At 48.6% G+C, this 14,045-nt stretch overlaps 1 long non-coding RNA gene across 1 annotated transcript in view; it reads right to left on the bottom strand.

Moving 5' to 3' along the window:
- Positions 1-14,045, bottom strand: part of LOC112058976 (uncharacterized) — a 107,536-nt gene that overhangs the window by 32,600 nt on the left and 60,891 nt on the right. The window contains exons 6-7 of the long non-coding RNA XR_010591756.1: positions 8,857-8,906; positions 8,016-8,075 (exon numbers count right to left, since the gene is read on the bottom strand). This is a non-coding gene — a long non-coding RNA (uncharacterized LOC112058976). The remainder of the gene's footprint in view (positions 1-8,015; positions 8,076-8,856; positions 8,907-14,045) is intronic.

Here is a 14,045-nt window from a genome sequence, read left to right as displayed (position 1 = left end):
CATTGCCCCTGTTTTCATCCTAGCGCCTACCTGCATCTGCTAGTTGCTATGGCAATGCAAAGAGCCTGTGCTTGGCCAATAACTCAGAATCAAAGAGGACGGCTTTCTGTGGAGAGCCCTTGCTGCTGCCTTGGAAGCAGAGTTGGAGCTTGTATCATCTGAAATAAGCTATAAAAATTTGCATTAGAGGAAAGCAGACCTGGATGTTAATTGCTCTGCATTAGCAACAGTGGTATTTATCAACAGCTGTTTATGAGCTTAAGTGAGGCTGCAAAATAATTGGCCGCAGAATATATTACAGAACAAGAACAGCTCAGGACATGGAAGCTGGAGCAAGACTAACATTGTGCTTTGCATTTCTAGTTGTGTGCTACAAGTGACACGAGAGGCTACCTCCCCAAACCAGTCTCCACTCTAAAAGCATGATGTAATGATGGGCATTTCTGTATTGCCTTGCAAGCTCTAGTCTAAATATTGTGTTTTCCATTTGGAAAGAGCTGGGTCTGGCTGGAAAACAAGATTTCCGTTTAATTAAAAAAAAAAAAAAATCAGAGGTTTCAACATTTGTTTTTGTTCTGCACCTGAATAAAAACTAGACCTTTCAAACTGTTTTGTGAAACACCATGCAAGAGGGAGAGACCCATCCCAAAATAACCAATAGCCCAGTTGTTACAGCACTCACCTGGGACAGGCTCAAATCGCTGGTCTAACTAATTCAAATTAGGGAACTTGAAACTGGGTCTCCCACATCCCAGATGAGTGCCCTAACCAGTAAGTTATTCATTATTGTGCATCCCATTCTCCTCACCACCCCACTCCAGAAATTCCATCCCGGGCCTGAGACACCTTTGGATGAATGTGTGTCGAAACCGACACGTTCAATAAATCAGCATTGCCTGACAAAAAGCTGTTGTGTCAAAAAAATTCCTGATCTGCTCTAGAAAGAGTAGCCATGTACTTTCACCTTGAATGACAATCAAGAAGAAGAGAACACAGCAAAGCAAGAAGAAACAAAGAGACACAGCACGGAGTGGGTGCCTCCTTTAGCCTACCGGGAAGCTTGAGTAATCTTCTGTTTTTTTCTGATGTTGAGCACAGGGGATTTAATAAGAAGTTAGAGAATGAGTTGTGCATGTTATCTAATAGCCCTGATACTGGAATATTTCAAAGTCACCTTCTATTTCTTTAATTTATCAAATAAGTCATGATTTTAAGGAAATATTTCTTTAAAAGACTTCCACATTTCTCATTTCATCCTCTTTGAGCTGGAAATTTGTTCTGAGAACTTTCTGTATTCGCAATGGAATTGTTCAGGTTCACTAAGTCAAGAAAGCAAAGACTTGCAGGCAAAAAAGAAAGGTACCGTTCGGCTCCCTTACTTCCATTGCCCTGCTGTAAAATCTCATCACCCGTTCTTCTGACACTCTAGAGCCCCCACAGATGCATAGAAGTCTCTCTCTGCATTAGGGGGTTGCTATACCAGATCTTTAAAATGGGAAGACAAGTACATGGTGAGTGCTTGAAATCATGCAAATTAGCAGCTTGCTTTTTTGGTGAGGGCACGGTGGCCGGTAGATAGTGGAAGAACCTTCCCAGTGCAGGACTCTGATCCCCGTAATGGCCCAGGCAAATAACGGCATGAAAGCCCTTGAAAGGCCAAGACCCCCCCCCTGAACTCAGTGGGTGGGCTGTAAAGCAGCACGCCCACCCCCTACAACAGCCTGGCCGCCGCCTTCAGTTTCCTCCTTTAACTCGTCCCACCTCCCACCCCCTTACTTCCTCTTCTAGCAGACGCTCACAAATTCTTCAAAAGAAAAATCGACATGGTCTGATGGGACCTCCATCCCCCTCCACTCTATCCCTATACCCCTTAGCTTTTATCGAGAGCTCTTTGTCAATAGATCTCAAAGCGCTTTATAAAGGAGGTTACTGTCATTACCCCCATTTTCTAGATGGGGAAACTGAGGATTAGACTATTGACAAAGCTGGGAATAAACTCCAGGTCTCTGGAGTCCCAGCGTTCTACCCACTAGACTAGGGTTACCATATCTCATAAATAAAAAAAGAGGACCCTCCACGGGCCATGGCCCCGCCCTTTTCCCCACCCCTAGCCCCGCCCCAACTCCGCCCCTTCCCCCACCCTAACTCCGCCCCCTCCCCCCTCCTACTCCCAGCCAGGGGGAAAGGGCTGCCCCAGTGCTACCAGCATCACGGTTTCCCGGGCAGCCCCCAGACCCTGCGCCCCCAGCCGGCGCTTCCCCAGCGCAGCTGGAGCCCGGGAGGGGAAGCGCCCAGCCGGGGGCGCAGGGTCTGGAGGCTGCCCAGCAAACCGTGAAGCCGGTAGCGCTCGGGCTTTGGGCAGCCCCTGTGCCCCCAGCCGGGCACTTCCCCTCCGGGGCTCCGGCGGCTCTGCGTAACTTACACTGTATAAGTTACACAGAGCCGAAGAGGAGCAGAGCCCCCGCAGCTGGAGGCTCTGCTCCTCTTAGGCTCTGTTTAAGAGCCGGGCTGCCCCAGCGCTACCGGCTTCGGGCAGCCCCCGTGCCTCCGGACCCTGCGCCGCCGGAGCCCAGGAGGGGAAGTGCCCGGCTGGGGGCGCAGGGTCCGGAGGCACGGGGGCTGCCCGAAGCCGGTAGCTCTCGGGCAGCCCGGTTCTTAAACAGAGCCTCCAGCGGCTGGGGCTCTGTGTAACTGACACTGTGTCAGTTACACAGAGCCCCGGCGGCTGGAGGCTCCAGCCGCCCCCGCTCTGTTTAAGAGCCGGGCTGCCCAAGCGCTACCGGCTTCGGGCAGCCCCCATGCCTCCAGACCCTGCGCCCCCAGCTGGGCACTTCCCGTCCCGGGCTCCGGCGATGCAGGGTCTCCAGGCACGGGGCTGCCCGAAGCCGGTAGCTCTCGGGCAGCGCGGCTGGGGCTCTGTGTAACTGACACTGTGTCAGTTACACACAGCCCCGGCGGCTCCAGCCCTCGCGGCTCTATTTAAGAGCCGGGCTGCCTGAACGCTACCGGCTTCGGGCAGCCCCGTGCCTCTAGACCCTGCGCCGCCGGAGCCCGGGAGGGGAAGTGCCCGGCTGGGGGCACAGGGTCTGGAGGCACGGGGCTGCCCGAAGCCGGTAGCGTTCAGGCAGCCTGGCTCTCAAACAGAGCCGCCATTTTTCCGGACATATTCGGCTTTTTGGCAATTCCCCCCGGACGGGGGTTTGACTGCCGAAAAGCTGGACATGTCCGGGAAAAAGAGGACGTATGGTAACCCTACACTAGACCCTTCCTCATAGCCACCCTTCCCCCCCACCCCCAAATTGCTATTTCAGCATTTTCCTCTGGCTAAAACAGCTCTTGAGCTCTCTCCCCAACCCTCCTCTCTTCCCCCTTCCTAAATCACCGTAGACAACACCCCTCAGGCCTGTAATCTGGGGATCATCTTTGATTCAGCCCTCTGCCTACATCCATGCATCTTCCCACTTCTTCCTGTACTTTCCTCTCCATGCACACAGCTAAAACTCTCATCCCAGCCCTTATGCTCTCATAGCATGAATACTGCAAACTCACCCTCTCTGCTCTTGATACATGTGGTGAGACAGACAGACAAATGGAGCTGAGCTTAAGGCTGAGCAAAAGGTTGAAAAGTCAAGCATTTGACGGAAGAGCAGGCTTTGAATGGCACGCAGTAAATAAGGCCTGGGGCCACACGTTGAACAATGAGGAGAAAAGAAAATATTGAATAGCTGCTCATTAAGTGAGCACCATCAAGTCCCAGCCCATCTGTCTCCTCCTAAGGCTCCCTGCCCCAATCTACCACCCTGTTCTTCCACCCTCGCGGGTGTCTCTGCATTCAGATCAGGCAACTTCATCCTTCGCACTGTCTGGGACCAGCAGGGGGGAGGGCAGCATTGAGAGCATCCCTGCTCTCAGTTCCAGTGCCCAGGCCTGACCCTGACCTGCCACAGCCCAGAGATGCAATTGTAGGGAAGGTCCAGCTCAGCTCCCTGCAGCGCCAGGATGGGGCCTGCTCAGTGCAGACAGAATTTCAGTTTTTAGCTGTGAAGTTCTAGCAAGTTTCTGCTAAACATGTGCAAAGTGATTTTTCAAAAGCTTGTATCTTGGTAAAATTTCGATGGATTATCCCAGGATTAGCTAAAGGTACAACCCCAACACCAGGTGGCACCCAACCTCCTCCCCCCCCCACCACCACACACACACAAAAAATTTCAAGTCCCTGATCCAATGCCTGGTGGCGCTAGAGCTTCTCAAAGGTCACCAGAATTTTCTGAAATTAAAATCACCCCGAGGCAGACACCTAGCATGGAAAATTTCCGCCCAAATGGTTAAAGTTTGCCAAAGGAAATGCCAGGCAAGCTTAATATAGGCAGGGTTGATAGCATCATCTATTATTATACATGAATAGTGCTGCCCTTGGTTACCCATTTGTCAAATTTTCTATAAGCACTATCATGCTTTTTCCTGTGCCATCATCCCTTAGGCATGGAAGGAGCCCTCTGTAATAATCCGCACAAACCGCCACTACACTATCCTCCTTTAAATCTATCCCGAAAACCCACCTATTCAGTGATGTCTACAAAACACTTGTCAATAGTTACCCAGCTGGTGCGCGGTGGTTGCTGCTTATTATACTGCTTATAGATGTCTCACCATTCTTTAGCTCTTCCCCCGCATCCGTCTGTCGTATCCATCTGTCGACCCTGATTTTATAGGTTTTGACTGTAAGCTGTTCAGGGCAGGGACCGTTTCTTTGTTATATATTTAGATAGTGACCAGAATAATGGAGGCCTGGGCTTTAGGCACTCATAATAGTGTACCTAGGTCCTGTACATGGGACTCAATATGGCTCAGCTCTGAAAGGTTAATTAGCACTGGATTTAATAAATTCATTTAATTGCCTCTACCTCCCATCAAGCAAAACTGTTCAGTAGAGTAATTAATACAGGAGTGTGTACACTCCTAATTACATTGACGGATGTTAAAATTCATGCACAGGAACACACAATTATCAGCAATAACCCATCCCAAGTTTGGGGCTTCTCATCTGGTTATTTTCAGCTGTATTGTATGGATAAGGCTACTGATTTTAGGTTTTAACAGACAAACACTGATAAAGCACCCCGATACAATAAAATAAAAATAAAAAAAATCAGTGTTTAATCCAATAAACATTAGAAAAATATCAGAAACCGTTACTTGTACCTAAGGGCGTGTCTATATGGAACAGAAATATGGACTATGAATGTTTGATTACTAAACTGTGCTAACATGTTGCTCATTAATTGCTCTGTGTAGACCACGCTGGTGTGCACTAAAGGTTCCCTAGTGTGCTTTAACATAATGCTGATTGGAACAGTACTACATTTAAGTGCACTAGGCCAGTGGTTCTCAAACTAGGGCTGCTGCTTGTTCAGGGAAAGCCCCTGGCGGGCCGGGTCGATTTGTTTACCTGCCGGGTCTGCAGGTCCAGCCAATCGCAGCTCCCACTGGCCGCGGTTCACCGCTCCAGGCCAAAGGGGGCTGCAGGAAGCGGCGCGGGCCGAGGGACGTGCTGGCTGCACTTCCTGCAGCCCCCATTGGCCTGGAGCGGCGAACTGCAGCCAGTGGGAGCCACGGTCAGCCGGACCTGCAGACGTGGCAGGTAAACAAACCAGCCCGGCCCGCCAGGGGCTTTCCCTGAACAAGCAGCGGCCCTAGTTTGAGAACCACCGCACTAGGCAACGTTACAAGGAGACTACTCATTACAGCATATATTACTGTAATGAATAATGTATATAATATATATTACAATATATACAAAGCGAAAGCCTTGAAAAACCCAGGTATTTGGACATTTACATAAAACTCAAAAATTGCTAAAAATATATGCAGAAAAAGGAAATTAATAAACCCTGACAAACAGAAGCCCGATGTATGGAGCAGGTAGTAGTGCAATTACTATAACTTAGATGCACAAGGCTGTTCAAACATGGAAAATGTTTTCTCTGGAAAATGTAGTAAACCCGACTCGTGAAAACGGCAGAAACAAAATATGCCTTTCAGTGGACTACTTTTGCCACATGCTAAATGACACTCATCTTGTCTACATGCCCGTATATAACACCAAACGCCTACGTAAAAACAATAGTACTTTGCACTTACTCAAAGGGTAACATTTTCAAAAGTGCCCAAGTCGCTTCAGAGCCTAAATCTCATCGGGACTTAGGTATTTTTGAAAATTTTATCTATAGTACCTTTCATCCATGGGAAGATCAGACTTTGAAGAAGTGCCACAGAAGGGAAGTTAGGAAAGTCAAAGCCCATCTATGTAATTAGCCCTGTAAACATTCCCTCTTCCATCCACATTCATCAGCTCTGAAGTGCTGGAGTATAGACTGGTATGGAAATTGAAAGTGAGCTGAGCCTGAGAAAGGGACCAGAGTAGGTGGCAAAAGCAGCGCAGGCTGCTAACTTAAAACCCTTAAAAACCTACAATCTTTTGTTTTGTCTGTCCCAAGAACAGTGGCTAATCAGGCCTTAGCTTCTGTGCTGTCTCTGAAGGGCTAATGATTCAGATAGAAGGAGGCATGTCAGTTATGGATGGGACAAGCTGCCAGTCTAGACTGGTTTGGTTTGTGCATGAATCCAGCCATCTAGCTAGATTGATTCATTCAACTCTCTTCCAAACAGGGCTAGGCTCACTGGTACATAACAGGTTCTTTAGGCCTCTTCAGTTATGCAAAGCAGCCCCAAACCTAGCTTCACTGGGAAGATAAGTTGGGGCCTGTGGCGGCTTTGTGTCACCAGAGCAGCGCTTAGCAGTCAGAGCATAGCAATACACCATCATCTGGCTCAGTGAGTCTGAGAAAAATGTAGCCAGTTAGTGGACTGTCTCATCCAGTCAGATGAGACCAGCGCGTGTTTAACTTACACACAACCTTGGTTGGGACTGGGCCTTAAGTCCTTTGAGGGCTATGAAAAGCTTCAGGCAATTCAACTAGCAGGACTTCTGGTAAAGTATTCTTAGCAGACGGTGCATCATACTGCCAGGGTGAGAGCACTTTATGGGAGGTCCTCATCTCCCCAACTCCCACGGAGGGCAATAGGAATGGACAGCACTCATCTCCTCAACACTTTCCAGGATGAGATGCCTAACTCCCTTCCGGGTCTGCTCAGTGTTATATGGGTCTTCAGTGCATCCGGGAAAGCAGCATCAATAGGATACTATGAATGGTCAAAACAAGGCCCTTGCATCCCTCTGAAATTTCATGCAGCATGATGGGTGCCTTGGAAATCATTCCCGGGCTCAGGTGTGTGTGGACAGGTGTGTACTAGAGCAGACTGGTTAGTGCACCCTGCTCCTCTGGAGACATGGGGTGCAAATCAGCACTAGTCTCAAGCACAGCAGGCTCTGTTTAATCTATTAGTCACCTCGTGAACCACCATGCAATTCCGTGTGCAGATGTCAGTCCCTTCTCAGGAGTGCCAGGGAACAGCAGCACGACACATTCCAGGTGGAAACACAGATGCAGAGGACAGAGAGAAGCACAGACAGGATCTGCTTTCCTGGTGCCTGGTTTCAGCCCTTCACTATCCTGTGCACTAACTCCATAATTAATCACATTCGCCCAGAACATTAAACCAAACAAAAAACAAAAGAAGAAACCAGATACAGAAGCTTTGGGCTTGACATTTGCTGCCCCTTTACAGCCCTTAGGATGCGAGTGGTAGATCCTGAGTAAACAGTCTACATCAGCCATCGATGCAGTCATGTGCTCTTGGGCAGCTCCAGCGGGAATTGTGCCTCTTGCCTGCATGGGTCAGCAGTTCAAGCTTCACCTCATTAGAGTCTTTACTTTTTATATATATTTATATTTATGAGGACAAATATTGTGTGTTCTTTGGTCCTGACAAATTGTTTCCACCGTGAGGTCTAAATTCAGCTAATTACTATTGTGGAGCAGTGCACGCGGCTCAGAAAGAGATAGGGCTTTTCACAAGTGCATAGCAACCAGTCCCACATCATTCACACTTACATGTGATCTCTTTTTTCCCTTCACAGGCGGTTAGTTGACCCTGACTTGCTTCTGATGCTGCTACAGGGGAGAGGAAGGGGGAAACCTGTTGCCTTGCAAAGGTACCACTGCTAAGCATTGTCCCTGCATTTCACAGCCACATTCAGTAGGATTCTATTATACTGAGTCATGGGTGACCCTAAACTAACACTTTCCCCACCACTGATCTAGCTTCGGTGCACCTCCACCAGGAGTAGCAATGGTGTCGGCAGGAGTCAAGGATCTGTCCCCAACAGAATGCCCCCTTTGGCTATTACTTGACTCAAGTCTGGTCCTTCTAGTGGAGCATTCCGTATCCCTCTAGGGGTGGTGGGTTCTCAGCCCTCTGGCTGAGGCCTTCTGCTATTTGCCCTCCCTGTTTTGGAGTCTCAGGTGAACAGGGCCGGCTCTAGCTTTTTTGCTGCCCCAAGTAGCAAAAAAAAAGCGCCGCCCCTGAGCCCCCCCGCCGAGCACCGCGCCACCCCCCCGCTGAGCGCCAGAGCCCGCCCCCCCCGCGCCGAGCGCCGCCAGACCGCCCCCCGAGCCCCGCGCCGCCCCCACGCCGCGCCGCCAGAGCCCGCCCCCGCCCCCTGCCGAACGCCGCCGGAACCCCCCTCCAGCGCCGCACCCGCGCCGCACCCGCACCGAGCGCCGAGCCCCGCGCCACCGGAGCCCGCCCCCGCCCCCCGCCGAGCGCCGCCGGAACCCCCCTCCAGCGCCGCGCCCACGCCGCCCCCGCGCAACCGGAGCCCGCCCCCCCCGCGCCGCCAGAACGCCCCCCCCCCGCGGAATGCCGCCCCGCGCTCCCCCCGCCGCCCCTTACCAGGTGCCGCCCCAAGCATGTGCTTGTGTGCCTGGTGCCTGGAGCCGGCCCTGCAGGTGAAACAAACAAATTATAGGATTCAGGGCTTGTCGTCTACACTTAGAGCACTGCACCGGTGCAGCTGCGTCACTATAGCGCTTAATGAAAACTCTACCTATGCCGACAGGAGAGCGTCTCCCAAGAGATTGGTGTAGGTACTCCACCTCCCTGAGCGGTGGTAGCTATGTGGATGGGAGAAGCCCTCCTGTCAACATAGCACTGTCTACACCTGTGGTTAGGTTAGTACAAGCACGTTGCCAAGGGTGTGGAGGTAAATTGATCATAACAACTTTTTATATATGTGAAGACTGTTAAGGGGTTCCCCCCTCAGGGTTTTTTTCTTCTAGACTTAACATGCCCTTCTTTCAACTTCTGCTCAAAGATCACATTTTCTAAATCTCTTACCATTTTTGTTACTCTCCTCTGGACATTCTCCAGTTTGTCCACATCTTTCCTGAAGTGTAGTGCCCAAAACTATACTAGCCTTTTCTGCTGAACAGAGCAGCTGCATCATGTTCTATTCCTGTCCCAGAATACAGGAGTGACAGTGTGAACAGTAGCTAACTTTACTGCAATATCAGTATGTACTCATAATAGACCCTAACACTTGTCTCCATCCAAACAGGCTCTCAAAAATCATTGCCAGTTAATCGTAAAGGCTGATCCAGCCAAGGCTTACTCACAAGAGTAGTCAGTCCTACTGGTTCATCTGGACAACTTGTGTGAGTAAGGACTACTCACTTGAGTTAGGGATAGGGTCTTATTCATGGCAAGTAAACTTCAATTACTCTCTTTTATAGAAGATAAAATATACGGATGAGGGGTTTCAAAAGCACCCAATGCTGGCCTAAGTCTGCTCCCACCAAAGTCAATGGTAATCCTGATCAGTGCATTCACATAGTCTAAATTCAAATCCTAGCAAACTGGGCAGTTTTGACTCTGTTTCACTCTGAGTTTGGGCATCTGTTTGAGGTGGAAGATCAGGGGCTTTGAATCAACATGAAGTTATATCTGCACCAACCTCATGAAGCAAATCCACCAAGAGATTGCACAGCTCCATGTGTGGGTTAAGGCAGCTGGCCATCATGCACAAGACTCTACCTTTAGTCCTATACATTTTCTGGTTGTCATTTGAAAAACACCTTCCTTAGGTGTTTCCTAAAGGCCCTTTAACCCAGCTGGTTTTGCTAGTAAATGGATGTGTTACCACAAGGAGAAAATCGGATTACATTATCTTTCCCGCCGCCTCCATCCAGTATTTTTCCCCTCTTTGCTGAAATGTTATGCACTTTTTGAACATTCAAACAGAAGCAGCTTGTGACATCAGTAGCAACACAGGGTCCAGCCTCTCACAATTTGCTGGAGAGGGAATCCTGGCAGGTAAGTCACACAAGTCAACTAGAACAAATTAGTTCAACAGGTGCAAATTCCTAATGTAGATGCTCTTAAACTGGTTTAATCCTTGCTTATATCAGAAATCAGATGGTATAAAGCAGTGGTTCTCAACCCATGGCCTTTGGGCCGCTTGCGGCCCAATCAGCACACAGCTGCAGCCTTTGTGAAATCCTCAGGGCCATAAAGGTAGTATATATATTGTGTGGATTCAGCCCACATAAAACAAAGAGCTGCATATGCAGCCCAGAATGGTAAATAGGTGGAGAACCACTGGTATAAAGAATTACTTTATCTCTAACAGTACAAGACAGCAGCCTAAAATCATGTTAGAAGCTAAGTGAGTGGGAAAAAGGCAAAATAGATGCCCAACTCTGATCGAAAGCTAACTCCTTTATCTTTGAAAGCCCCAGCCTTAAAAAGGTCTGATATCTCACAAGCAGCCATAGCTGGACAGTATATTTCCTAGTTCCAGTGGTTCATGTGTCACGAGGCGGTACAAAGAGAACAGCAGAATTGACTAGAAAGAGAAGCGGCAACAGATGAACAGAAAAAATGCCAGCATGTGCATTTTTCAAATGTTCTTTAAATTCTCCTTATGTCAGTGTGAATCTTCCAGGCTAATCAAGCTGAGAAATCCTCAAGTGGGCCCTGAATAGCAGTCTGCAATTATCACTGAAGAAGCCATTAGGAAAGGTCAAGATGCATCCCTCTTCTCTGCTCATGTACATTCACAGCTGGCCCAGAGTAAACAGGCCTCTTCTCCACCAAACAAATGCAGCTAATCGTGACTCAAAAGGTATTTTTCCTGCGAGATGTAACCGAGCCCGAGCTTAGATTTGCAAAAACTTTCCGCAAGAGGTTCTCGAAAAAATGTTTGTCTATATCGTCCTTTTTTTTACTGGAAGAAGCGCTCATAATTCCATTGATACTGTGTTTTTGAAGTGGTGAAGGAATGCCTGTATTCAGTTCTTCAGCTTTATGGAGCCTATTAAAGACAGTCCGAAACAAAACAAACAAAACCAGTGGTTGGAGCACATCTTGGCAGCTTTCATTTGCGTTGCAAGCAACTGCTGTAAACTGGGAAGGGTGGGGTAGGGACAGCGCTTAGAATAGACTCATAGAATATCAGGGTTGGAAGGGACCTCAGAAGGTCATCTAGTCCAACCCCCTGCTCAAAGCAGGACCAATCCCCAGACAGATTTTTGCCCCAGATCCCTAAATGGCCCCTGTGACGTGCAGTCTATATGGTTACGTTGTGCAGTCTATATGGTTTTATAAAAACATGATAATAAGTGAATATAATGTAACTGGAATATGCTGCATGCAAAAGGTCTCTTGTAAGGTATCATTACAAAGTTTATGGTCTACTGAGTGTGATCATCCTATGTGTATAAATGTAGCACTCTTGTATCTAAAACTAGAAATATAAAATACAACTCTGAGGGCCTATTGTAATTATGCAAAGTGTGGGCCATTAATGGTGGTTTGGAATCTTGATGACTCCCATTAACCAGGACCATGGTCTGCAGATGGCTGTGTTTTACCTGTGAGTCTTCTTGTATATGTGTGTGCTGGCAAGTGGGTAATGAAGTCTTGCAGTGACATGTGATCATGTCACCTGAACTGGAATCCATCTTTAACCTGGTGCTTTTCCAGTGGGGGGGTGGGGACCCAAAGGGGCAAAGGGTTCCCGCCTTATGCAAAAGATATATAAAGGGGTGGAAGAGAACAGAGGGAGGAGTCATCATGAAGAATCCCCTAGCTACCACCTGAGCTGGAACAAGAGCTGTACCAGGGGAAAGAATTGTGCCCAGGCCTGGAAGATGTCCAGTCTGAGGAAAAAACTTACTGAAGCATCTCTAAGGGTGAGATTATCTGTATTTAATTTGATTAGACATAGATTTGCACATTTTATTTTATTTTGCTCGGTGACTTACTTTGTTCTGTCTGTTACTACTTGGCCCCACTTAAATCCTACTTTCTGTATTTAATAAAATCACTTTTTCCTTATTAATTCCTTATTAATTAACTCAGAGTATGTATTAATACCTGGGGGAGCAAACAACTGTGCATATCTCTCTATCAGTGTTATAGAGGGTGAACAATTTATGAATTTACCCTGCATAAGCTTTATACAGGGTAAAACAGATTTATTTGGGTTTAGACCCCATTGGGAGTCGGGCATCTGAGTGCTAAAGACAAGCACACTTCTGTGAACTGTTTTCAGGCAAACCTGCAGCTTTGAGGCAAGTAATTCAGACCCTGGGTCTGTGTTGGAGCAGACGGGAGTGTTTGGCTCAGCAAGACAGGGTGCTGGAGTCCTGAGCTGGCAGGGAAAACAGGAGCAGAGGTAGTCTTGGTACATTAGGTGGCAGCTCCCAGGGGCGTTTCTGTGATCCAACCCGTCACAGCCCCCTCAAGGATTGAACTCACAACCTTGGGTTTAGCAGGCCAATGAAAGAGGCGCTGGGGCTCAGGATGTTCCTTTGTCTGCTGAGTGTCGTGTAAGTGATGCAGCAAGTAGAGATACCAGGGCTATGAAGTGCCAAGCCTAGAGGTGCTGGGGCTAAGCCCTGGGCACAAATTAAGCGCTGGGTAGGGAAGGGGTAAAGCTGAGGTGGAAGATCAGGGGCTTTGAATCAACATGAAGTTGCATTTGCACCAACCTCATGAAGGAAAGCCACCAAGAGATTGCACAGCTCCATGCTGAGAATGGGGGCTGCTGAAAGTCAGCCTGCATTTGGTTGCTGCAAGACAGAGAGAGCATGCTGCGCCTGTTGTTTCTGTGTTAGAGCTGAATGAACTATGCATGGATGGGGGGGGGGAATAAGCACCCTTCTGAATGGGGAAGATGGGCAGCACAGCAATGACAGATCCAGGAACCTATCCAAAGTCTGGGCACAGGGAAAAGGCCAACCAATGAGCATCCTATCCTTTAGAAACCCACCCCCAAGGCATAGGGAGAGGATTAGACACTTGCCCATGCAGTGGAGAATGGGAGGGGTCGCTCCCTTTTCTTGCTGAAGAAGGGGTCTATAAAACAGACTAGATCCTGGTACTGAAAGAAGCCACCAGGAGGTTGTGTTCATTCCACTCAACACAGCATGCCTCCCTCCATTCAAGGCCCAGAACTGAAGGAGTCATAGGGACAAACTGTTGCCTCACTCATAGAAATGGCCCCTCTAGCTTGGGCACGAGTCATTGACAGAAAAAGCATGGGGATGCTCCTCATAGATAAATTACAGACTTCAAGCCTCCTACTGGGTACCACTCACCAGTGGCAAATTCACAAGAGGCCCGATTCAAGGCCTCACAGAAGTGAATGGAAAGGCTCCCATTGCCTTCAGAGGATTTTGGATCAGCCCCTAGAATGCTGATTTCCCAAGCATACAGTGGCTGAATGTCAGCAGCGTTTTACACAGCCAGGTCTCTTCTCCCCATCTCCCTCCCAGGCCAGCAGGGATTGGAGGATGTGAGTGTAACCCTTCTGCCAGGTGGAGCGGGCAGCAACCAGGCGGGGTTCAATATCTAGGGGTTCCTTTTTAACAATACAACACAGAACCGGGTCAAGCCCCCACCTGGTAATCTGGGGAAATTACACACCACCCCTAAGCGCCTCTGAGAGGCAATACTTCCCCACTCGCAAGCACAGAGTCTGAGTGTAGAAAAGAAACGTTTAATGAAAGAAGTCACCCGACATTAATTAGGGAAAATGCCACAAGCAGGATTCATAAACATAAAACTCCTTGTGGATT

This window comes from Chrysemys picta, chromosome 12, assembly GCF_011386835.1.
Source record: "Chrysemys picta bellii isolate R12L10 chromosome 12, ASM1138683v2, whole genome shotgun sequence".
NCBI lineage: Eukaryota > Metazoa > Chordata > Testudines > Emydidae > Chrysemys > Chrysemys picta.
The sequence above is the reverse complement of the archived record's forward strand: the minus strand, read 5'-3'. Positions and strand labels throughout refer to the sequence as shown.